The sequence below is a fragment of the Thunnus albacares genome, chromosome 5 (assembly GCF_914725855.1).
Source record: "Thunnus albacares chromosome 5, fThuAlb1.1, whole genome shotgun sequence".
Taxonomy (NCBI): domain Eukaryota; kingdom Metazoa; phylum Chordata; class Actinopteri; order Scombriformes; family Scombridae; genus Thunnus; species Thunnus albacares.
The window spans coordinates 364,083-391,766 of NC_058110.1; positions in this window are offsets into that span (position 1 = coordinate 364,083).

Below are 27,684 nucleotides of genomic sequence, written 5' to 3' on the forward strand. Positions count from 1 at the left end.
AGAAGGGTTCAGGTTTTTCTGTGTGTGTGTGTGTAACTCGTCTCAGTCTCAGAGTTCAATCCACCCAGTAAAGGGTCCGTTTTGTTTTCCCCACAACCCCTAATCAGTTCAGTTCAATCCACTTTCACAAACATTAACTCAAAACTCCACTCCGGGTTTTCACCGCAGATCCCCCACAAAACAAAACAAACCAAAGACACTAGCAAAGCCACACATAATATTTTTAGTGATAAGGCTTTTTTCATTTGAACACGGCTAGGTGTGCTGTTCTAAATGTCTAGTTGACCAATCAGATTGCTCGGTGGGAACTACGTGTTGTGTAATTCAGGCTTGTGACAGTGGTGATGTAACTTGTGTAATTTCTCTCTCTCTCTTCCTCTGGTTATGTGTACAGGACCTGCTAGAAGCCACTTTGTTGTTAAAAGTGTTTTGTGGAGCCATGCATGGACCCATAACATGTTAAAAACACATCAGTAGCAAGAGCAAGTACTGTAGTTTTCCTGGTATGTAGCCTATCTATTGAAGTAGTTGTTGCCCCACCAATTTTTTAAAAACACCACTGCTCATGCCAATGTGTTGCTCAGTTCTCAATCGTTGGTGATTCCACTGTCTGACAAACTCTAGGCAAGATTGATGGATTCTTCCGAGATAAACATAATGTAATGCTCAGACTTGCACTTCATTATTTGAATCAAGAATTCCTACACTCTCCATGTATTGAAATAGTTGTCAGTAGAAGTCAGAGACAACTCTATTGCCATCCGCCCACAGCCTCTCAATCCGTTGATTATGAACACTTCTAGCAGCTATATAACTCTCCCGGTCCGCACCCCTGTTCTCAATCATAAACCTTGCCACATCTACATTTTCTCCCACTCTGTCCCCTCTGACTCTGAGTGGCAAACCAAACTGAGATACACCATTGCAGAAAAAAGAGAGAACAGTTGAAGCACGCTTGTTTGTGCAACGTTCCAAATAAACGACTGTAGCCATCAATGCATCCATGGAAAACAAATCTCCAGGCGATCAGTTTATGATTGGAGTCAATGTGCCTGTAATGAAAATGGAGAACAAGGTTAAAGTGACTACAGAACACATATACAACTGCACGGTTGGTCTTCATCTAGAGACTGATCAGCCTACTACGCTGTTTTATCTCTGTTGTATATAGTAATGGGTGTAGCCGTCTGTCCGTGTGTTAGCATTGTGGCCGGATTTGCACAAAGCTTTGTAGAAGGTTCATTGTAGGTCAACTGAGAATTGATTAAATTTCCACAATCATCCACCAAATGGGGGCGCTGTAACCCTGACCAATCACTAAAAGGCGTAACTTCCAAACGCATTTCACGTAACACCACAAAACTTTGTAGAAAGGTTGGACATGGGCCGAGGAAGAACTGATCAACTTTCCACCTGGATTGTCCTTAAATGGATATTTCACTTTCGTAGAACTTCAGCAGTCTTACCTCTATCAAAGTGCATCTACAAGTAAGCTAGTGATCACTGCTGTCCTTGTTGTCTGCCCTCAACACCACCATTTCTCCCAGGTGTCAGGCTCCTCATTCACTTCCATTCATTTTAGGGACCTAGTCTAAATATTATACTGGTGGTGTTGAAAACAGATAACGGGGACAGCAATGGTCACAAACTTACTTGTAGATTGCTTTAGATGTGGGTAAGACTACTGAATTTTGGTGGAGGTGGAGTGGGGGACAGAGGAGGACGGGTGCCTGCTGTCCTCTGCATCTCTTACATTGGACTTAATGTATTTCATTTTTTTTCATGCTAATCTGTGATTGGCCATGACACGTAAAATTTCGCTCCAAGGGACGACGTCCTCTCTAACCAATCAACAACCAGAATGCAATATTGACATTGAGTTGGTCCAATGATAGTTTCCAGATTTCATCTTCAATTCTCTCCACTGTAAGGCAGAATAGCAGCAGTAGATAGCTCCTTGTGTTAGCCAACGCAACAGTTAGCTTGTTGTAGCAGCCTGAAGGACTCTTTATACATCCATGGAAGGACTGTTAAGGACTGTAATTAAGCTAACGGGAGAAATTATCTGGACTGGGCAGTGCAGCAGCAGCAGGACGCTGACGGGAGGCTGGAGAGAGAAGCAACCGGAGAAACAACCAGGAGAGTTAGCTTGTTTGTCATTGTTGCTAATGATATCAGACTGGTTAACCAGCAGCCACAAAGTTCTGTTAACTAACAAAAAAGATGACCAACAGCTACAAATGGACGTTATGACATGAATACTTCATCTCCATGATAGAAAGAAGAAGACATCCGATAACATGAGTCAGATACAGCTTCTCTCTCTCTGTCTCTTTGGTCGCTAATTTCATCTCTGATGGTTAAATGTCTCTGAGTGGCTTTTTTGTGTTTTTTATCTCCTTAACAAGAATGCAGCAGAGATCATATAATGTGTTGTGGGTAACGTTAGTTTGCTTGTTGATGTTACAGTGAGCTGTCTGGACTCATTCATTGTTTTTAATTGAGTGGTTGTTCAGTCACCTGTTGATGTGATTAGTGAATGAATGCAGGAGGTCTGGCTGCTGCTTCTGACAGTTTCTTTAGTTCCTTTTTAAGCTGAGCCGTATATTGAGTAATAAGCTTAAAGTAACTAGAATAACAAGTGTTAACTAGTGGTGTAACTGATCGTAGTTGATCCATGATGCGTACGTATTGCCCCCCACGGTTCAGCAGGCATATGAACTGCAGATTAATTGCAAAATTTAATGTCTCAGTTAAAGTAGACATTTTAGAGACAAAGTAAACAAACTGCTGTAAGTACAAGTCATAGACAGACAGCGTGTCGTTAACGTTAACAGGGATTTTGAAGAGCAACGATCAAACCAGCATGTAACAGGTCCGTTGTGACATTTGAGTTATGTTTACCTGCTGTTTAATGTGCTGCAGCTGAGCAGCTAATTAGCATCTAGCTGCTAACTGACGTTAGCGGTGAATGTTTATTATCATCAAGTTTTGATGATGTGGACAGAGGCTGTTTCATTCACTGTTTAAAAGAGGAAGGTTTCATGCCTCATATTGCAATAACTAAGCTTTAAATATTTTATATTTATTTTACTTTATTTCATTTAGACATTGGACATCTTAAATGTTGTTTTCATTTAAGACCATGGGCAAAAGTTCCTTGCTGTTTCTGGCTGTCAGTGTGTTACAGAATAAATGGAGAACGCTGATCCTAATAATGATCCGATCCGAGACTCAAATCCATGATACGATCCAAACCGTGAGTTTTGTGTTCATGTTAACACCCCTAGTGTTAATATATCAGCTTTGTAGACTATATTTTGTATGTCGTGCACATAGATAAGATTGTGTAAGTCATGTATTTGATACATGCATTAATACTTTCTGATGTGAACCTACACTTTTAGATCTGTGAATGTTTCTAGTGTTCAGTCTTTCTAGTATTCAGCACTGATCTGAACCTGTATCACATTATAAGCTTTGTGCTACTTAATATATTTCTGTACACTAAGAAAATACACAGGAAACACATGTAAATCATGTGATATGTTGTCTGTTTTTGATGAGAACATAAATCTGTTGACGTAAAAGAACAATACTATAAATCTGAATTTCACTTTGTTGGTAAAATGACACATTTGATCCACTCCATGGCTAAAATAAGCTCTTCTTTGTTTAGAGACATTATGTATATGCTAGATGTCTTTAAAGAAGCAGCCTTTTCACCACTCAAGCAAATTGTTTTATTGGCATATGAAATTGCCCCCCACCCCCCCCCCCCTTGCTGCATGTGTGCACATGATGTTCACACGTTATGTGTATGTTTGCAAATTATGTACAATAATTCATTGTTCGAACAGCAGTGATTTGCATCTGACGCATCTAGGTCGCGGAAGTGGTACTCAAAAAACTGGTCCAGGGTTGGCAGGTCTGACTTTGTGATAAAAGCATGAAAATCAGCAATATTATATGTAGGCTATAGTTTTCCGTGCTGTACCATATCTAGTGCCGATTGAGCTGGACCTCATGGGGGGCTTGCCTATTAGTACTATCTGCTAGTTTTTCCTGGACTACACCTTGATAGTGACTCAAGATAAAACAAATCAACATTTACCATTTACCTAAGATCAATGAAAATTTGAATATATTTAAACTTAAATTCAATTCAACAGCCTTATCTGAGACATGGTTAAATCAAGAGAAAGGTATTGATTTCCATATTGATGGTTTTGAGCTTCTTTATATCAATAGAACCAACAACAGGGGAGGGGGTGTGGCCCAGTATGTGGACAGTGACTTGAAATGCAAACCAGTTGAATATATGACAACTGTAATTGATGATTTAATGCATAACCATGGAAACTGAAGCAAGAGGGATGAGGAATATACTTGTGTATACAGAACATCGGGGTCACATGTAGAAACATTTTAAGATAGTTTGAAAGAATTAATGAAAATAAAACATCTGCAATCTGTGGAGATTTATTTAATATTGACCTCCTAAATGTATCTAAACATAAAACATCAGATTTTCTGGATGCATTATATAGAAGAGGGCTATACCTATTGATCACCAAGCCCAGTAGAAAAACCTCCATTTGTGCAACATTAAGTGACTATTTATCTGTGTTTGCAATATATGATTAATATGAAATATATGATAAATATATGACTTATCATTGTATGATAAACATTGTCCAACAACACCATGTTAACATAAACGTGGTTATAATAAAAAGCCTTGGATAAAAAAATGGGCTTACAAACTTTATGCAAAAAGAAAAACAAACTTTAGAGAGATTTCATAGCAGCCAGGTGATAAAGAAGTTAAAGCAGCAGGAGGAGGAATAATCCTGTTTGTGTGTCAGTGAGCATCTGGAGCATCTTAACAAGATTGTGTAGTAGCTCCTAAAGAAATGAGCCCAGAAGAGAGTAGAGATTAGGGTTGTGCCCGAATGCAAATAATTTAGTCAGCAAAGCACCAATAGTGTTTTTTTAACTAATATTTGTTTCATATAAATATTTTAAAAATTATTTGTATTCGGGAAGAACCCCCCCCCCCCCCCCCCCCCCCCAAAAAAAACATGTCAAATACCAGCACGCATGTCTGTTACATCACTATCTCAGTCTCTCTCATCTGCTCTGCTGTTACATCTATCAGCAGGTCTCAACGAGGGGAGTCACATCCACCTGCTACATGATGCACATTTCCTTGTTTGGACATCACTCCCGGAGTTGGGGGTGTTCCCCAGAGAAGTCGCTAAGGAGATGGGTGGATGAGGAGGGAGGAGTATCCTTGTGGAACATTTAAAATAGTGAAGATGCTCAAATTTTGGTTAATGGCAGGGGTACCAGGCAGGGTCGTTCTGACCCCACCAAGTATGAATGGATGAACCAGTTAAGTTAATGTTGCTCGTTCTGATAACTTTGGCTGCTGTCCGTTTGCTTTTGAGAGCTCTGAGTGGGCTAGGGAGAAGGATCCGCCACTCTTAACTGCGATCCAAGCGACGAGAAGCGATTAAGCCAACTGACCCCTCTAATCGACTGTGATAGGACAGGTCACCTGCTGTCATAGAAGGAAAGATGTGGTCCACATCTAGGGCGAGTGGAGTAGTTGCCAGGAGCAGGCAATTACTCAAGAGGAAGAAGGAGGAGAGCCCGGCTGGGACTCCTAAAAGAAAGAAGGTACCATCTGGAGCGAGAAGGGCTCTTTTCCCGGCTGGGAAAAGAGCAGGCATGATGTTCCTAAGCACGGAGAAGGGATGGAAACCCAAGCGGGCTAGCAAGGGTCTTCCATCGACAGTCATGGTGGGCCTCCGGGTGCCATGGCTAGTCCAACCGTGCAGGCTGTGCACCGCCAGTCTGGGCTCGGTGAGGGCCGCCCAGACTCAGTTGAGAAAAGCACACAAACCAAGGGTGATTCTTTTCATCTGCGGCAAGTGTGCCGGTACTCACAAGACCCCACACCGAGCGACGTGCCACGCAGCGAAGTGTGGGGCAACCCAATCCGGAGCGGCTACCATCACGGGGTTTAGCCTGCAATACATGCCCTTTCTCCTCACAGAGGAGCCTCTCGGCCCATCAGAGGAGGAAACACCTGGGATTGTATGCCAGCAAGGCGAGCGCGCGGAAGGCTAAGGCAACCGATAGTGGGTGGACCCAGGCCGAACTGGCAACCCTAGAGCGCGTACACAACGACCTCGGTGGAAAATCTGGGTTCCTCGAGGCAGCGGTTTCGGCCCTCCCCCACTACACGAAGGCCCAGATACAGCGAAAATGGAGGAGCCTCAGGAGGCTGAGGAGAAAAACTGTGGATAAGTCCCCCACAGCGGTTGCCTTAGGGAAGTTGCCGGACCTCACTGAGGAGCTGCCTCCCACAGCCCCGGTGGCCCTGGTCAAGGAGCACCTCGCAAAGACCTTGCAGGTGAACAGTGCTGATGGCGTGTCACCACTGACCTCCTCCTGCAAGGCAACCAACCGTTATCTGAGGAGAGTACTCGCGAGACTGCGGATTCGGGGCCACGCTCGAATCGTGAGTACGGGAAGGAAGACCTGGTCGGATCGTCAAAAACGCCTCAAAATGAACAAGAGGCTCCGATACAAGAACTTGCAGACGCTGTATCGGAGCAACAGAAGCTCTGCTGCGAGGTTGGTGCTCGATGGCAGGGAACAAACGGTCTGCCGTATTGATCCCAGACTGGTCACTGAGACATACAAGGGGATATGGGAGAGAGACGACAGTTTCGTGGGCCTTGGTCAGTTCGCCTCCTTGCCAGAGGCGGACAACTTGTCCCTATGCCCTCCCATCTCACCGGCTGAGGCGCTACAGGCACTTCGGAAGATGGACCAGGCGAGTGCGCCTGGTCCTGATGGCGTTGGACACAACGTCCTACTTATGTGGGACAAGAAGGGCGAGAAGCTGGCGGACCTGTTCAACGCCATACTGTACAGTGGGCGGTTGCCGAGGTGCCTGAAACAGAGCCGAACCACCTTGATCCCCAAGTCTAGTGATCAGAGTAGAGCCGGCGACATTAACAATTGGCGCCCGATTACGATCGGCTCAGTAGTCTTGAGAGCGTTCTCAAGAGTCTTAACCATGAGACTGACCGAGGCCTGCGCCATCCACCCTCGTCAGCGGGGCTTCACAGAAGCGCCAGGCTGCTCCGAGAACCTGGCCATCCTCGACGGACTTATCCTGGTGAGTAAGTCCCAGAGGAAAACATTGGCTGTCGTGTTCATGGATCTGACCAAGGCATTCCACACTGTCTCCCACAAGCATATTGCCGAGGTGCTTGAGAGACGTGGAGTGGATGAGTTGATTAGAGGTCTCATCCGAGACTCCTACAGGAATTGCTTCTCGACAATAAAGACTGCTCAAGGCGACACCAGGAAGATCGGGATCAAGGTGGGTGTAAAACAAGGCAATTAAATGTCTCCTCTGCTCTTCAACCTGGCCCTCGACCCACTTCTCCACATGTTGGAGAAGCTGGGGGTGGGGTTTAGTGTTGAGGGCACCGCCATCACCTCACTGGCGTTCGCGGACGACCCGGTGATTCTGAGTGACTCGTGGGAGGGTATGTCCAGGAACTTGGAAATCCTGGACAGATTTTCGGACCTTACGGGCCTGAGGACCAATCCCACCAAGTGTCATGGATTCCTTATTGGGAGTGACGGCCCAAAACGATACACAATCAACGACTGCAACACTTGGTCACTCTCGGGAATGCCCATCCACATGGTGGGGGAGCAGGAATCGGCTAAGTATCTGGACATCCTGATAAATCCCTGGAAAGGGATCCTGAATCCCCCACTAAGAGATACAATAAAAGACATGACGGACAAGATATCCAAGGCCCCCCTGAAACCATCTCAGAAGGTCGAGCTTTTGAGAATGTACGCTATCCCACGGACGGTGTACGTCGCGGACCATGGCTCGGCCTCACAAACAGCGTTGGATGAGTGTGACAGGGACATTCGGACACAGGTGAAGAAATGGCTCCACCTGGAGCCGTTCACCACCGACGGGTTGCTGTACAGCAGATGTATGGATGGAGGACTTGGTATCGTAAGATTAGCTGCCCAGATCCCGGCAATCCAGCGAAGGAGGCTGTTGTCTCTATACAACTCGACAGATGACTGCACCAGGACGATCTCCAGAGCCTCCATCCCAGTGTCACGGATATGGCAGCTCTGGCGGCAGGTGCTGCGGGCAGGCCGGACAGGAACAGTAGGCCGGACATGGATCAGATCGATGTCAGCAGGGCAAGCACGTCGGCGTGGAGATGGTGTGCGTTCGACAAGTGGTGTAAGTTGATCAAGCAGTGCGTGGGAACGGTCTTGTTCAAGAGCGACAAGATCTCCAACGGCTGGACCTGGGATCCCAAAAAGCACCGGCTTACACAATCGGAATTGATCATGGCACTGCAACTCCGTACTAACACACTCCCTACCCTTTCGCTGCTGTCGAGAGGAAGGGGGCCCAAGGAGTCGCAACAGTGCAGACTTTGTCAACAAGAGAAGGAGACCGTGCAGCATATTATCGGGAACTGTGCGGAGCTCAAGAGGAACCGCATGGCCAGCCACAACAAGGTGTGCGTGTTCCTCCAGAAGGAGGGTGAAGGAGGGCTGGCACGTGATGAGGGAAAAGAATTTTTGGTAATGGCAGGGGTACCAGGTGGGGTCGTTCTGACTCCGCCCAAGCATGAATGGATGAACGAGTTAAGTTAATCTTGCTCGCTCTGATAACTTTGGCTGCTGTCCGTTTGCTTCTGAAAGCGTTCTGAGTGGGCCAGGGTGCAAGACCCGCCACTCTTGACTGCGATCTGAGCTATGACAAGCAATAAGCCAACTGACCCTTCTGACTGACTGTGATAGGACAGGTCGCCTGCTGTCATAGGAAGAAAGATGTGGTCAACCCCGAGGCGTGAACGTGTCCGTCGGCGGACGGCACGTGACGCTGGAGTAGGGGCGGCTCCTGGCAGTGCGGATATGGCGAGCGGAGTAGTAGTCCGGAGCAGACTACTACTCAGACGGAGGAAGGAGGAGAGCCCGGCTGGGACTCCAAAGAGAAAGAAGGTACCATCTGAAGCGAGAAGGGCTCTTTTCCTGACTGGGAAGTGAGCAGGAATGATCTTCCTCAGCACGGAAAGGGGATGGAAGCCCAAGTGGGCTAGCAAGGGTCTTCCATCCACAGTCATGGTGGGTGTCTGGGTACCATGGCTAGTCCAAACGTGCAGGTTCTGCGCCGCTAATCTGGGCTCGGTGTTGGCCACCAAGACTCACCTAAGGAAAACACAAGCCAAGGGTGATTCTTTTCATCTGCGGTAAGTGTGGTAGTACTTTTAAGACCTCACACTGAGTGACGATGATGTGTGCAGCCATTTTTGTGATGAAAAGTCCCCCATCAACACATCTGCTGTACAGCAGGCCGTCGGTGGTGAAAGGCTCCAGATGGAGTCATTTCTTCACCTGTGTATGAATGTCCCTGTCACATTTGTCCAGCGCCGTTTGAGAGGCCGAGCCGTGGAAAGGCATACGTTCTCAAAAGCTTGACCTTCTGAGATGGTTTCAGGGGGGCCTTGGATATCTTGTCCATCATATCTTTTATTGTATCTCTTAGTGGGGGTTCCAGGATCCCTTTCCAGGGATTTATCTGGATGCCCAGATATTTTGCCGATTCCTGTTCCCCCACCATGTGGATAAGCATTGGTGGGGGAGGTGGTGACCGAGCATCACAGTCGTTGACCGTGTACCGTTTTGGGCCATTGCTCCCAATAAGGAAACCATGACACTTGGTGGGGTTGGTCCTCAGGCCTGTGAGATCTGAGAACCTATCCAGGATTTCCAAGTTCCTGGACATGCCATCCCACAAGTCACTCAGAAGCACCAGATCGTCGGCGAAAGCCAGTGAGGTGATGGAAGTGCCTTCAACACTGAACCCCACACCCAGCCTATCCAACGTGTGGAGAAGTGGATCCACTGCCAGGTTGAAGCGCAGCGGAGACATTGGAATGCCCTGTTTCACACCCACCCTGATCCCGATCTTTCTGGTGTCTCCTTGAGCAGTTTTTACTGTCAAGTAGTAATTCCTGTAGGAGTCCTTGATGAGACCTCTGATCAACTCATCCACACCACATCTCTCAAGCACCTCAGCGATATGCTTGTGGGAGACAGTGTCGAAGGCCTTGGTCAGATCAATGAACACTATGGCTAGCGTTTTTCTCTGGGACTTACTCAGCCTGAAAAGTCTGTCAAGAACGGCCAGGTTCTCAGAGCAGCCTGGCATTTCGGTGAAGCCCTGCTGATGAGGGTGGATGGCACATGCCTTGGTTAGTCTCATGGTTAAGACTCTTGAGAACGCTCTCAAGACTACCGAGCCGATCAGGAGCCAGTTGTTGATATCACCGGCTTTACTCTGGTCACTAGACTTAGGGATCAGGGTCGTACGACTCTGCTTGAGGCACCTCAGCAAACGCCCGCTGTACATTATGGCGTTGAACAGATCGGCCAGCTCCTCGCCCTTCTTGTCCCACATGAGTAGGACATTACGTCCAACGCCATCAGGAGCAGGCGCACTCACCTGGTCCATCTTCTTTAATGCCTGCAGTGCCTCAGCAGGTGAGATAGGAGGGAATAGGGATGTGTTGTCCGCCCCCAGCAGAGAGGCGAACTGTCCGAGGCCCACGAAACAATCATCCCTTTCCCAGATCCCTCGCTACGTCTCAGTTACCAGTTTGAGATCAATACGGCAAACCGTTTGATCCCTGCCATCAAGCACCAGTCTCGCTGCGGAGCTTCCGTTGCTCCGATACAATGTCTGCAAGTTCTTCTATCGAAGTCTCTTGTTCGTCTTGAGGCGCTTTTGGTGATATGACAAAGTTTTCCTACCCGTACTCACGACACAAGTGTGGCACCTCCTCTGCAACTTCGCGAGTACCATCCTTAGATATCCATTAATTGCCCTGCAGGAGGAGGTCAGCGGTGACATGCCGTCAACACTGTGAGCCTGCAGGGTCTTGGTAAGATGCTCCTTGACCAGGGCCACTGGGGCCCTGGGGGGCAGCTCCTTTCGGAGGTCCGGCAACTTACCCAAGACGACGGCTGTGGGGGACTTAACCACAGCTTTTCCCCTCAGCCTCCTGAGGTTCCTCCACTTCTGTTGTATCTGGGCCTTCGTATATTGGGGGAGGGCTGAAACCGCGGCCTCGAGGAACCCAGAATTCCCTCTGAGGTCATCGTGTATACGATCCAGGGTTGCCAGTTCAGCCTGTGTCCACCCACTGTCCTTTGCTGCCCTTGCCGTCTGCGCCCTCGCCTTGTTGACATACACACCCAGGTGCTTCCTCCCCTGATGGGCTGAGAGACCCCTCTGTGGGGAGAAAGTTTTAGGGCATGTATTGCAGGCGTACCCCGTTATACAACCCGCTCCGGATCGGGTTGCCACACACTTCACTGTATTTTACAAAAACCGTGGAGGAAAATGTTGTGGAGATTGTACCATGGAACAAACATTTCAAGCTTCTTAAATGCCTTGTTGATCAGTCTAAACCCAAAATCTGAACATCTGATCATATTCAGCACAAACTTTGACTCAGTTTCACTAAAAGATTGAAAACAACACGTGTGTTGAGCCTTACTTTGCAGCACATATGCTGAAGGCTGCAGCACATATGCTGATGCACATATATATATGGAACCATGCTGCCATCTATTGACAAGAGTGAGTTACTGAATGCTTTGTAACCATGGATTTGTATTTTAAAGTCACCCAAGTGTTGAACTTGTGATCTATTAACCTCATGGCCATATTTTAACAGTTACATTTGATAAGCAGTTGTGTTGAAAGAATGTATTTTATGAAGTAGTGGGAATGTAAAGACATAATTTTTGAAGCATTTGATTTTAAGGTTTTCTTTCATTGTTAAACAATGTTTACATTGAATGCATTTATGTTATGAAGCAAGGGTTATGTTTAACTCATATTTACATTTGTTTCTGAAAGCAATCAATCTAATCATCCTGCCTAACTTTATTTCTTTTCATCCTATTAAACTTTCTTTCAGTAGATGCTTTGATATGTGTAAATAGTTTAAAGAAACAGTCAAGAAGTTTATGTTTGGTTCATAATAAGTCAATTCTTCTAATTACAAACATTAACCTTCATATTAATGCTTCGTGATGTTTAAGCATACATCCTTCATTGAATCAAGTTTCCCAATGGTTTTACAAATATGATACAAGCTGCAGGACTGTTATTAATCAGAAAATATCATGAAAGACTTGAACATTATGAACATAATGTTTACAGCTTTAATGTGAAATAATAGGCAAGAGTGACTTGAAGTGTAAGCTTTTGTATGTAAAACCTCAGAATTAGACTTCCCCAAAATTTCTCTATTCAGGAGACGCAGGCTGCAAACCATCAGGCACAGCTATCAATAATTTGGCACAAAACCCTTTAGTACAAACCCAAACCTGTTTTATCCTAACTTACATAAAGCCTCAAAGAGATTCCTCTTTGAGCTGGCCTCCAAGAACTTGAAAAAACTCTTAAAACATCTCCTTTATTTAATTTTTCATCTAAATATATCCATATTCAATCTTTCATTGCAACAAGTTTATTTGTTTTTGTTTTATTAGTAATATTAAGTCTCGTATTGCTACGTATAATAATTTGATTTTGAAGAAAACACATACAGTATTTTATTTTTAAGTAGACGCCACTGAAGATTTGAGCAGAGTCAGACTCAACTTTATTTGGTACCACAGTCTGAATCCTCAAGGTTCCTCTGAGAGCAATACTGTAAACTGGAAGATAAGCCGGCCTAAAGACTCTTTCAGAGTGGCCTGAAACGGCTTGATTCTTTGTGCTTATGAAGACATACACACAGACCACAGCCTGATCCGGACTCTTTCACTGCAACACCGCTGGTGATGCTGCACCAACAACGCTGGACCTGCCAAGATGACACCACTACCACGATGAAACACCTCAACAGTGAGGCATAACATGGCTTTATGATCAAGGGTTGATGTTTGTTACATACTCCCCCCCCTGCTGGATGGGATATGTATAGTCCTGCTACTGATCCTCTTGTTTGTGCTCTCTCTCCCAGGTGGCCTTAAGTGGATAATTGGGGGGAGGGCCTCTCTCATCTTCCCAGCCTGATCAACAGCAGCTTGTTTTGTGTGTTTGTGCAAAGAGGGAGGTGGAAGAAGAGTTAAAACAAAGAGAGAAAGAAAACAGGAAGATGGAAAAAGTGTGTTTTTAAGGTCTTTTGTTGTTTATGTTTTATTGTTTGTGTTTTACTGTTTTAGGGTCTTATTTTTTGACAGTTTTACTCTTGTGCAGCAGTTTGTGACCTTGCTCTGTGAAAGGTGCTACACTAAATAAACTTTACTTACTAACTTACATGTTTATCAACATAACAGAAATCATCATATTTCAATAACATGAACCAAAATGCTATGAGTCGTGTATAAATATAAATCCTAGTGGACAAAGTTGAGCTGAAGCAGAAGCCAGAAGACAATATAATCCAGGTTTAGTTAACACAATGATGTATTTGAACTCTAATTCTAATATTCTAATGTGGTAACAAACCAAAGTAGTCAAAGTATATTTCTATGATTCACTCAGAACTTTGTTACAGAGGGTTTTAATTAAGTAAGATAAGCCACTAAAATCAATTTTATTGGTGCTTTGTCTACACAATATTACACCATGCAAATAGAACTGCAGTAAGTTACTTTACTTAATAATAAATGTTCAGTTTCTTGTTGATACAACTTTAGTTGTTTATGTGTCGACTGAGTTACATCTTAGTTTTTCAGATTGTACTTTCTTGTGGTGGTGTTACCGTGGACTGTATTATATAAAGAAGTTTGTATCCCGGCTTGCACTCACACTTTGGTTTCTTTTACATTTGTAGTTAATTCTTTCCTCAGTTAGCTAATTTAATTACATTTCACATTACATACAAATAAATAACAACACACTGGATTTTGTTTCATACATCATACTCATTTTATTGTACAGTTTGGCAGTACATTAGTTTCTATTTGTAGCGCACACATTTGGTTAACTTTTGTACAGTCATTAGTTTAAGTTTTAATTTTCCTTTTTTTTGAGTTACCAGTGTTGGGGTGCTGCTCCTGGAGGACATCTGGCCAGGCCTGGGCAAAGGATGTGCACCAGGACATGGAATGGTTAAATACAGGAAGTGGCCAATTGGGTCATACCAAGTCCTGCCACCTCATAGGGGGGGAACTGTTTATTTCAAGTTTAGTCATATTGTTTGTTTCTCTTTATTGAATGTTTTTGGTTTAGTTGATTTAGTTGAGTTAACCTGTGTTGGGGGGGAATTCTGTTGTTTATTGCTTAGTTGGTAGTGGTTGTCATTTGTTAGTTACCCCTCTTCTGTTATGGTCTGATCGGCCAGTATATATGTTCCCCTTTGTGTTCATTTAGGAAGGTCTGTTAGTAGGGTTAAGTTCACTTTAGTTGACTTCTGTTTATTTGACCTCTTTTATGGGCCCTGAACTTTATTTACATAGTTTGTTATTTGTATCTTTTGTTTGCATTTTTTGGGTAAAATAAAAACCCTCTTTTTTGAAACCCCCTGAGTTTCCTTTGTCTGCCAGCTCGGTCCCTTACAAGGTGTTTCTGATATTTTGTCCACCTCATAACTTCACAAATACGGTTATAAAAACACTGCATAATCTGATCTCATACAGCATAAATAACAAGTATAATTTTTTAAAATAATTTCCATACCAACATTATATAACATTCTACGCAGGGTTCTATACTCTATAAATGAAGACAGTTTTATTTAAGAAATCAAATGTTTACTTACTGTAATTACTTTAATAACTTTACTTAATTGTGGTAAAATGTGACATGGTGGCCTAGGTCTACTCCTGCTGCTAACAGTGATCAGCGCCTGCAGCATTGAAAGGTGTCGCCGCTGCTGACAGAGGCGTCATTAGTCTGCACACTTTCACCAGTCTCAGGAGCCGCACTCTCAGGTGGCTGTGTGGTTGTTCTGGTGGAAGGTCTCGCCGTAACGTTGGCGTTAGGCAGCGGTGGAGGGACATCGGTCACCGCCATGTGACGACGCTGCAGCTCCTCAATCAGCCTTTCAATTAAAAAAAAGAAAACATCATTTAGACAATGTTAAAATACATTTCAGAGAGTAAAGAAGAAGTGATGTTTGAAAAAAGACTTCCACCAACCTGCTGAGTGGATCAGCATCGTCCATAATTTGGCGAAGGAGCACGTAACTAAACACCCTGCCAGATGCCAGAAGTTCATGAACATCCCTCTTTGCCTTCTCCACCTCTGCTTCAACGGCCTCTGCTGCACTGTTCTTCATGCAGACCCTGCGCAGATGTACTGAAAGGGTTTCCTGGGTTTTCATGCACACAGGACACAGCAGATAGTGCCTGTTGGGTTTACTGGAAACAGAAAAAGACATTCTTCACTTCATTTAAAGCTTACTCAGGGAGAAGTTCAGGAGCTTTCAGCAGATATGCTTCAAATCTTAGCTTGGGTAAATGACCCAATGATTTCATTTTCACCTGAATAGGGTCATTAGTCAGTCATTATGTAATAGATGTGACCAGCCATGTTTAAAATATGTGAAACTATTATCATGACTTTTACAAACTGTTATTCTGTCTCTGGCTTGTTTACTCTGTTTTAACTTGATAAGAAAACAATGTTTTACTACATTCTGTTAAAAAAGGACTTCATAAGTGTTACATACTCCCCCCTACTGGATGGGATATGTATAACCTGATACTCTATTGACCATTGGTTTGTGCTCTCCCAGGTGGCCCTGATTGGATGATTGAGGGGAGGACCTATAAAGAGGGAAGGAAGGTGGCTTGGACTCTCTCTTTTCCATTTTCCAGCCTGAGCAGCAGCAGTTTGGTTCTTGTGTTGGTTCTGCTATGTTTTAGCTTTGCCTTTGTTATTTCTTGGTTTGTGTCGGTGAGTCTGGAAGTCCTCTTTTTGTGGCTTTATATCTGTTAGGTTTAGTTCTTATGTGGATTTAGGTTAGAGGGGGGAGCTCAGATCCTACGGCCCTTTGTGGGCTGGTCTGGGTGCCTCCTCTTCTTTTTGTTCTTGTTGGCCGGCTCACCAGCTTCTGTTATTTTGTTGTTGTTGTTGTCAATAAATTGGTTTAATTACTGTGGAATATCCTGTCTTTTAATCATATTGGGCCTTCTGTGGGCGAGCTGTTTTCAGAGGGTCGTAACAATAAACATTATTGTACATACAAACTAACCTCTTAATTTGGTCCCTTAGTCTGGGAACCATTGGCAAATATGCTTAAAATCTCAGCTGGTAAATGACCTTTTGAATTTAAAAAATTCTATAATAAGTTACTGTTTTAAGTAACTACATTGTGAACTATAAAACTGATCTTATCTTACCCCTGGGGAGCCATTTTTCAGGAATGAAAAAATCTGGTAAAAAGAACAAAAGCAGGAGAAATCTTCAGTGAAGATGTGAACGCTTCTCTAGAAGACTGGATCTCTTAATGACCGATGAGCTTCTGTGGAGAGACCCAGAAGAAAGTGACTGGACATCTGGTGGCCTCATCTTATATGTCTGACAGTCCCGCCCACATTCCTGCATTAGCATTTAGCATTAGCATGCACACCTGAGGGGGGGGGGGGTGGACATAATACTCTGTGCTTGAAAATGTCAAATAAAGTTAAATGTGTTTCTTTGTTTTTATTTTGATTACTCATAGTTTTGAAAAGAAAAACTTGATTTATCAAAGGTAAATGGTGACTAACTAAAGCTGAGTCTTTCAGCATATAAGGTCTTCACACCCTGAATCCCCAGCAGCCTGTACACCTCCTTCAACAGGCTTGAAGTGAAATTGGTGCCTTGGTCAGTGATGATCTCCTTTGGGATTCCAACTCTGGAGAACAGCTGAATGAGGCAGTTGACAATCTGGCGGGCCTTAATCTTCTTCAAAGGAAAGGCTTCAGGATATCTTGTAGCATAATCGCAGACTACCAATATGTACTTGTGGCCTGCACTACTCCTTTCTAGTGGGCCTACAATGTCCATGGCAATACGGGAAAAGGGCGTATCAATGATGGGCATGCTTATCAGGGGAGCCCTATCTCCTTTCCTGCCCGGAGCTGTTAACTGACACTGTGGACAAGACTGACAATATTTTACTGTGTCAGCATACTGCTGGGGCCGATAGAAACGAGGAACCATCCTAGAAAATGTTTTTGCCTGTCCTAAGTGTCCTGCCCAAGGGATTGAATGGCTCAGGTTAAGGACTGTGGGCCTCAAACTCTGGGGAATGACTAGCTGATCACCAGTCTGACTACGACGATACAACATGTCTCCCTTGACCACAAATGCTTCCCTTTCTCTCCCTGTCACCTGGGTTGACTCGGGCACACATCTAGAAAACAAAGTTGTAAGGGTGGGGTCTTGTCTCTGCAGCTTAGCAATGTCACTAGAAATGGCAAAAAGGTCAGACTGTAAAGGCTCAGACACATGCTCAGCTACCTTTGTCCCCCTCACTCTGTCCTGTCTCCTCTGGCTCCTGCTCTTCCTCTCCTTAAGCTGTTTGGTGTGCTCAACCCCAGGCACTTCCTCCTTTGCAAACGGTAACTCCTCCCATGCCACTGTTGAACTAGCCTGTTCCTGCTTACTTTTGGACCTGGTGACCGCTAGCAAACTTTCACTGGTGCAACTAGCCCTAGCCTCACGAGACTGCTTAGCTATCAATTCAGCAAGGATGGGAAGATCACAGCCTAACACAACCTGATAGGGCAGTTGCTCAAATACCCCTACTGACAGCAAGTAGAGTTGGCCTTCAACCTGGATAGCTACCTTAGCTATGGGGTAACCTACTTTGTCACCATGAACACAGAAAACATCCACTGTCCCTCCACAATAAACAACATCCCTAGGGAGACTATCCTGTCTGACTAGGGTGCGATTACTTCCTGAATCTAGAAGAGCTACGCAGGGTCTGTCTTCAATTAACACACCTATTGTAAGCTCCTCACATTGACCTTCTGAGACCTCCTCCCTCCCCGGCTCACTGACCAGTAACTTGGGAGCAAAACACATGTAGTTTTTACTAACATGGCCCTTAGGACACTCTGCCTTAAAATGACCTGTCTGACCACAAGAGTGACACACTAAGAGGGCTTTGTTTCTAGGCTCAAATTTAGCTGAATTTGAGGGGAAGGAACTATGTCTTGTGTTTCTGGCTCTAAGGTCACTCCCACCAATAGGCTTACCCAAGGGTGTGGGTGGGCGGGATTTGGCTGGGAGGTACTCTTTTGATGGACGGCGGGCAGCCAGGAAAGCTTCAGCCAATTCTGCTGCTTCTTTGGAGGTCTTTGGGTTCCGTTCTTTAATCCAGGTGCAAAGCTCAGGATTCAGGACTTTGAGGAACTGCTCCATGATAATGGTATCTCCAATTTGTTCCTTTGTCTTTTCTTTGGGAGCCATCCACTTGTCATACAAGTCCTTAAGGCGGACCTGCAGCTCTCTAGGTGTCTCCTCTTCTGCCGGCACACTGGAACGGAACCTCACTCGTTAGGTCTCTGCACTGATTTCAAACTTCTTCAAAACAGCACACTTTACTTTTGCATAATCCATGGTGTCATCAATGTCCATAGCTACATAAGCAGAACGGGCTCGACCGGTTAGCAGTGGAGCCAGGTGAAGAGCCCACTCTCCCTGAGGCCACTGACAGGCATGAGCAATTCTTTCAAAGGTGATTAAGTAATGTTCAATGTCCTCACCTTCACTGTATGGCTGCATTTTGGGGCTTTTCCAGCCAGGAAGCCTCACCAGACTGGAATGCTGTCCTCCATTAGCCAACTGTGTTAGATCAACCTCAGGCCTGCCTTGGATTGCTGGGATGTGAGGAGGCTCGGCTGTAAGCTCTACAGAGGGGGCGGATGGGGTTGCTGAATCTCCCATCAGCTGCTGACGATCCTGGCGGTCCTGTTGCACCTCATGTTGGAGCTGGGCAAACTGGTGCTGGATTCGCTTCCTCCTCTCCTCCTGTCGCTTGCGCTCCTGATCTATCCTGACATCGCTGTCAGCCTGCTGTTGCATCAGACATCGTAGAAGACTTGTCAGTTCAGCCATACTTTCTTTCTCCTGGGCTTGACCACCTGCTGCCCCCTGCTGGTCACAGACATCTTGAGACACTTCTGGAAGACACTCAGTTGCTTGAGGTTTCTTTTGTCTGGTTGACATTTTCTTCGCTGCCTCCTACTGGCCTGGATCCCACCACTGCCACCAAATGTGGTGTAGCCTGACCGGAGTGGCTGGTCACTTGGTAGGAGGCAGACACAGGAAACCTTATCCAGGTATCACAAGGTGGTTTATTTACAAGAAAAAGTGGCACCATGCTACACATGTAACAAAACAACAAAAAACAAAAAAATTATGTACAAAACAAAAAAACAACTAAATAGTTAACTTGGCCTAACTGATCAAAACTCAACTCATATCAACTGAACTTATATTAACTTATCATCATGTGCACACAGCTACACACTGTTGTACTAACCCCCCGACAGCCAAAAAGCAACTGCTTAAATAGACCCTTCCATCAGCAGTCCATCAGAGTCAATCTGGGCTGTACCATTGCTGCAGGTGCATCCCATGTCTCTGCTAAAACAGGTCAGAGATAAAGTTATTCACTCTTACCAACCTCCATGGTGAAACACTTCATCATAGCTCACCACACAACACACTTCCAACCATACATACACTGATCAAAGTCACAGTAAATAACTCACTTAACATAATTAACTACCACCCCCGCCACATTATCCAACCCAGTGACATCACCAATGATGTCACCCAGTGTATAAATACAGGCCATTGTTGGGTGCCTCCTCCTTTTGTCTGTGGAGCACATGGTGAGTATGGTAAGTAACACAGAAAGAATAGGATTGAATTATCTTAACCCAATAAACAATAACTAAACTTAACAATACTTGTCGGTGTTTTACTTTAACCAAAAATGTTGCTGGTATGTGAACTGTAACCAGACATAATGCAAACCACAAACAAACCCGGGATAGTATGTGTCTGCAAGTTACAGATTGATCATAAACATGTGGCTAAACAAACAATTACCAAGCATGGTTAAATTTGTGAGCTATGTGGCATTGATGGTGAAAGTAGGGACAAATGGTGTATTCTCACCCACTTTGTCACATACAGTTATATGGGTACACTTTGTAAATATTTGTGCATTATATGATAACCTAAAGACTTTTCTTATTGTTAAAGTAGAAGCTCTGTACAGAAAACAATGAAGTGGAGGTGCTTTAACTGTCTCTGTGTGTATGAAACACAGTTATGACTGAAGTCAATTTTTGAATGAAAGACATAACATGGGGCTGTCTGAAACCTACCTCACAATCTGTGGGCCTCTGTTCAGCTGTCTGTGTGCCTCTAACACACATGTAAACTTCCACCATTCCCCCACAGGCTGGTGCAGCGGAGCAGGAGCCATGTCAGATGTTTAGCACCACCCGATGGTCACTGCCTAGATGACACACAGGCAACAATTTAGAAAGAAAAGTACAGCCTCTTGACATCTTATCAAGTTTGTATGAGCTACAATCATAGGTGGAAGAATGGTAAATGGACTGTACTTGTATAGCTCCTTTCTAGTCTTCCAACCACTCAAAGTGCTTTTTACACTACGAATCACATTCACACACATTCACACGCTGAATGGGTACAGGGGCGACCATGCAAGGTCCCCACCTGCCCATCAGAGGAAGCTAACCATTCACACACATTCATACACTGATGGTTCAGCCATCAGGAGCAATTTGGGGTTAAGTGTCTTGCCCAAGGACACATCGACATGTGGACTGGAGGAGCCGGGAATCGAACCGCCGATCTTCCGATTAGTGGACGACCCGCTCTACCTCCTGAACCACAGCCGATCTGAAGTAATCAGATCCTTTACTGCACTAAACGTAGTAATAGATCAAACACAATACCAACAGAAAAAGGGCATGTAAACTCCATCTACTCTAATAGATCAACTTAGAAAAGATCCCACAACATGATTTTGTGGTCACGTCATGTGATACCTGTGTGTGATACGTACAGCTCAGCTGACCATCAGACTGAACACTAGTGGGTTATTTCATGAGATATTATCATCAATGGAAGGAAAAACTTCAGGCACTGATGAATGGAGCAGGAACAAAAACACTAGGGTTCAATTAAAAGCCTTTATTCAAAACACGGCTCCTTACAATAAAACATGATCTGTTTCAACTTTAAAGGTCCAAAAGACTGAACAAAAAACAAGCAAACATGAACATATGATTATGCAAGAATGTCAGTTTGTCAGAATGAGACTGAAGCACAGGGCTGTCTATAAAGCCAAGTGTCCAGTTAGCTCTCCTCACTGACATGTTAATGAGTCTTTAAAGTCTCAGTGTCTCGTCAGCGGTGGTTCAGAGGTTGTTGTTCTTTTCTTTTTGTGAAGAAGACTTTCTTGAGGAAAATAGCAGGACGAGTAAGTACTGATTCATTTTCACTAGTTGATTTTTTAATTTGTGTTTTCTGCTTGATTTGTGACATTTGTGACAAATTAAAATCTAAATTCAGTCCTCCAGAGAGATAATACTTTTTATTGCTGTGTTCATATCAGAGCGTGTGTTTCTGTATTTGGAGAAGTTTACCGATGCTATGGCTGTGCTAGGCTGGAAAGTCAATACTTGTTGCAAAGAAGATAATTTAAGCTTTAATTTGATGCTGAACATGTTTGATTTAAAGCAGGTTTAACAGAAATACAGGAGGATAGGTACAATTATAAATGTAGGTTGGCTGAGGGTCTTTTGAAAACAGCTAAATGTAAACGTCATTCAGCAGCGTGCTGCTAGACACCAGAAAGTCTCAAATGAACAATGTTGGAGTCGGATCATGTGAACCTGAAAGACCAGGTTAACTCTAGAGAACATATGGCTGCTAATAATAGATGAATGCAGAACTGTGTAACAATATACATTAAATACAAACAACAATACATAACTTAATTCAATCAATTAACATCAATACGTCAACAGTGAACAAATAAATACATGAAATAGAAATATTTACAAAGCTGTGTGAAAAAAGAAATGAAGACACAAGGAGAAATATATACTAACATAAACAAACAACATTGAGGAGTCTCAGTATAATATATAATTAATATTATTAATAATATACAATATAATTACTATATATAATGTTACAATTAAAATGGCGGGCTTATATCTTTACACAAAGAGATAATACTAATACTACTACTAATAATAATATAGATATAATTATACTATAGATAATGTGCAGACATGTATAGATAACAATGCTACTCATTGTCACTGGTGCCTCGGCTGGTGTTACTGGGGGAACAGCTGCTTGGTACTGGGCAGAAGATATTTTGCTGATGTGTACAACCTGATAGTTTGTTTGTTTGGTGGCTTTTAACAGGATTTAAAAAGGCAATTGTAGAGAAAAGATTGGCATTACTAAATGACTGGGCTGTTTCTGTGGAAAGCTAATTAGGGATATTGAAAAAAATATATATAAACATTAACAGCTGGTTAAAAAGTAACACAAATGATTTTATTATCAATTTTCAATGTTTTATCTGCTATAATTTATTATGTATGAATATAGCATCTTCCTAAATTGCATTATAATTAGTGTTATGATTTTAGTTCATTTTCAGTTGTTCCCTGTCTTGCTGCTTCAGACTGCGTTTTCCTGATTCACGTCCGCAGCGGGCCTACGGTGGCCGGCGTGAATGTGGGACTAGCCCCTCTCTCACAATCCTGGATGTATAATAAGAGCTCTTATAATACATCTATGCTCACAATGCAACGTGTGTTGTACGTGGGAAGATATGAGTGTTCATGTGTTCAATGTAGATGTAGATGTGATGACATGTGGGGCAGACAGCCCGCCGCCCCGCAGCAGCGTCATTTGAAATATTTTAAATGACGCTGCAGTGCGGCTACAGCGCGAGCTTGAAATTTACAGTCGGCAAAAGAGGGGAGACTTTCCTCCAACGCTAGCAAACTTGAATGAATTAAGTGGATTTCATAACCAAGCACAGGGTACAAAGCCTTTATTTGGAGGAGAAACTGGATTTAAAGCGCCTCGGAGCCCAGCAGCCACGGAGTACTGTCATCACTCAAACTGCTGGTTAAATTAACCGCGGGAGGAAAAACCGCCATGCTGCCCTTTTCTGAGCCGTCAGCTGGTAAGTGAAAGTATATTTTGGTGGTTCTGGTCCGTGCATTGGCCATATTGTTGTGCTGGATCGATTGATGTAGATGGTGACGAGTGTCAGTGTGTCCGTGCTTATCTACTGAGGTTGTTGTCATAAAGTTGTTGTCACAGAATAGATTAGTATCCTTAAAAAGTTGTCTTTGCACTTCGTTGTAGTGTCGAGCTCTTTGCTGTTCGTTCATGGCCATGTAGGCTGATTTGTTCTGAGCTTGGCTGTGTCGGCTTATGACGATATAATATCGCATTATTAATGAATCAATATTTCAGAGAGGTTGTGCTTCAGTGATGCGTTCAGGCGCCTCGTTCCTGAACGCATCACTGTCGTGAGTCAACCAGCCAACTTCAGCTAATGCTTTCTAGAGATCGTGGCTTTTCCCAAACTGAATAAATACAACACATATAGACACAAAACTGCTTTGCTAGCTCAATCTCGTTGTAACTAAGATATTCGTTGAGAAAAATATTTTTTCCATGGACAGATTTAGCTACTACGTCCGCAAACTTCACATATATTTGTAAGCTAGTAGCGCCACAGCACCGGCACAGCTGATGGAGGATGCTGGAGTGGAAGCTGAGATAAACTCTCAACTGAAGGGAAAATGGTTAAGTTTAGCTGTGTGTGGGGGAGCCAGATAATGATGAAGAGTGAAGAAGGGTTCAGGTTTTTCTGTGTGTGTGTGTGTAACTCGTCTCAGTCTCAGAGTTCAATCCACCCAGTAAAGGGTCCGTTTTGTTTTCCCCACAACCCCTAATCAGTTCAGTTCAATCCACTTTCACAAACATTAACTCAAAACTCCACTCCGGGTTTTCACCGCAGATCCCCCACAAAACAAAACAAATCAAAGACACTAGCAAAGCCACACATAATATTTTTAGTGATAAGGCTTTTTTCATTTGAACACGGCTAGGTGTGCTGTTCTAAATGTCTAGTTGACCAATCAGATTGCTCGGTGGGAACTACGTGTTGTGTAATTCAGGCTTGTGACAGTGGTGATGTAACTTGTGTAATTTCTCTCTCTCTCTTCCTCTGGTTATGTGTACAGGACCTGCTAGAAGCCACTTTGTTGTTAAAAGTGTTTTGTGGAGCCATGCATGGACCCATAACATGTTAAAAACACATCAGTAGCAAGAGCAAGTACTGTAGTTTTCCTGGTATGTAGCCTATCTATTGAAGTAGTTGTTGCCCCACCAATCTTTTAAAAACACCACTGCTCATGCCAATGTGTTGCTCAGTTCTCAATCGTTGGTGATTCCACTGTCTGACAAACTCAAGGCAAGATTGCTGGATTCTTCCGAGATAAACATAATGTAATGCTCAGACTTGCACTTCATTATTTGAATCAAGAATTCCTACACTCTCCATGTATTGAAATAGTTGTCAGTAGAAGTCAGAGACAACTCTATTGACATCCGCCCACAGCCTCTCAATCTGTTGATTATGAACACTTCTAGCAGCTATATAACTCTCCCGGTCCGCACCCCTGTTCTCAATCATAAACCTTGCCACATCTACATTTTCTCCCACTCTGTCCCCTCTGACTCTGAGTGGCAAACCAAACTGAGATACACCATTGCAGAAAAAAGAAAGAACAGTTGAAGCACGCTTGTTTGTGCAACGTTCCAAATAAACGACTGTAGCCATCAATGCATCCATGGAAAACAAATCTCCAGGCGATCAGTTTATGATTGGAGTCAATGTGCCTGTAATGAAAATGGAAAACAAGGTTAAAGTGACTACAGAACACATATACAACTGCACGGTTGGTCTTCATCTAGAGACTGATCAGCCTACTACGCTGTTTTATCTCTGTTGTATATAGTAATGGGTGTAGCCGTCTGTCCGTGTGTTAGCATTGTGGCCGGATTTGCACAAAGCTTTGTAGAAGGTTCATTGTAGGTCAACTGAGAATTGATTAAATTTCCACAATCATCCACCAAATGGGGGCGCTGTAACCCTGACCAATCACTAAAAGGCGTAACTTCCGAACGCATTTCACGTAACACCACAAAACCTTGTAGAAAGGTTGGACATGGGCCGAGGAAGAACTGATAACTTTCCACCTGGATTGTCCTTAAATGGATATTTCACTTTCGTAGAACTTGTCAAAATTCAGCAGTCTTACCTCTATCAAAGTGCATCTACAAGTAAGCTAGTGATCACTGCTGTCTTTGTTGTCTGCCCTCAACACCACCATTTCTCCCAGGTGTCAGGCTCCTCATTCACTTCCATTCATTTTAGGGACCTAGTCTAAATATTATACTGGTGGTGTTGAAAACAGATAACGGGGACAGCAATGGTCACAAACTTACCCTTCGATTGCTTTAGATGTGGGTAAGACTACTGAATTTTGGTGGAGGTGGAGTGGGGGACAGAGGAGGACGGGTGCCTGCTGTCCTCTGCATCTCTTACATTGGACTTAATGTATTTCATTTTTTTTCATGCTAATCTGTGATTGGCCATGACACGTAAAATTTCGCCCCAAGGGACGACGTCCTCTCTAACCAATCAACAACCAGAATGCAATATTGACATCAAGATGGTCCAATGATAGTTTCCAGATTTCATCTTCAATTCTCTCCACTGTAAGGCAGAGTAGCAGCAGTAGATAGCTCCTTGTGTTAGCCAACGCAACAGTTAGCTTGTTGTAGCAGCCTGAAGGACTCTTTATACATCCATGGAAGGACTGTTAAGGACTGTAATTAAGCTAACGGGAGAAATTATCTGGACTGGGCAGTGCAGCAGCAGCAGGACGCTGACGGGAACCAGGAGTGTTAGCTTGTTTGTCATTGTTGCTAATGATATCAGACTGGTTAACCAGCAGCCACAAAGTTCTGTTAACTAACAAACAAGATGACCAACAGTCACAAATGGACGTTATGACATGAATACTTCATCTCCATGATAGAAAGAAGACATCAGATAACGTGAGTCAGATACAGCTTCTCTCTCTCTGTCTCTTTGGTCACTAATTTCATCTCTGATGGTTAAATGTCTCTGTGTGGCTTTTTTGTGTTTTTTATCTCCTTAACAAGAATGCAGCAGAGATCATATAATGTGTTGTGGGTAACGTTAGTTTGCTTGTTGATGTTACAGTGAGCTGTCTGGACTCATTCATTGTTTTTAATTGAGTGGTTGTTCAGTCAACTGTTGATGTGTGATTAGTGAATGAGTGCAGGAGGTCTGGCTGCTGCTTCTGACAGTTTCTTTAGTTCGTTTTTAAGCTGAGCCGTATATTGAGTAATAAGCTTAAAGTAACTAGAATAACAAGTGTTAACTAGTGGTGTAACTGAACCATCACGGGGTTTGCCTGCAATACATGCCCTAAATCTTTCTCCTCACAGAGGAGCCTCTCGGCCCATCAGAGGAGGAAACACCTGGGCTTGTATGCCAGCAAGGCAAGAGAGCGGAAGGCTAAGGCGGCAACCGTCAGTGGGTGGACCCAGGCCCAACTGGCAACCCTAGAGCGCGTACACAACGACCTCGGCGGAAAATCTGGGTTCCTCGAGGCAGCGGTTTCGGCCCTCCCCCACTACACCAAGGCCCAGATACAGCGAAAATGGAGGAGCCTCAGGAGGCTGAGGAGAAAAACTGTGGATAAGTCCCCCACAGCGGTTGCCTTAGGGAAGTTGCCGGACATCACTGAGGAGCTGCCTCCCACAGCCCCGGTGGCCCTGGTCAAGGAGCACCTTGCAAAGACCTTGCAGGTGAACAGTGCTGATGGCGTGTCACCACTGACCTCCTCCTGCAAGGCAACCAACCGTTATCTGAGGAAAGTACTCGCGAGACTGCGGATTCGGGGCCACGCTCGAATCGTGAGTACGGGAAGGAAGACCTGGTCGGATCGTCAAAAACGCCTCAAAATGAACAAGAGGCTCCGATACAAGAACTTGCAGACGCTGTATCGGAGCAACAGAAGCTCTGCTGCGAGGTTGGTGCTCGATGGCAGGGAACAAACGGTCTGCCGTATTGATCCCAGACTGGTCACTGAGACATACAAGGGGATATGGGAGAGAGACGACAGTTTCGTGGGCCTTGGTCAGTTCGCCTCCTTGCCAGAGGCGGACAACTTGTCCCTATGCCCTCCCATCTCACCGGCTGAGGCGCTACAGGCACTTCGGAAGATGGACCAGGCGAGTGCGCCTGGTCCTGATGGCGTTGGACACAACGTCCTACTTATGTGGGACAAGAAGGGCGAGAAGCTGGCGGACCTGTTCAACGCCATACTGTACAGTGGGCGGTTGCCGAGGTGCCTCAAACAGAGCCGAACCACCTTGATCCCCAAGTCTAGCGATCAGAGTAGAGCCGGCGACATTAACAACTGGCGCCCGATTACGATCGGCTCAGTAGTCTTGAGAGC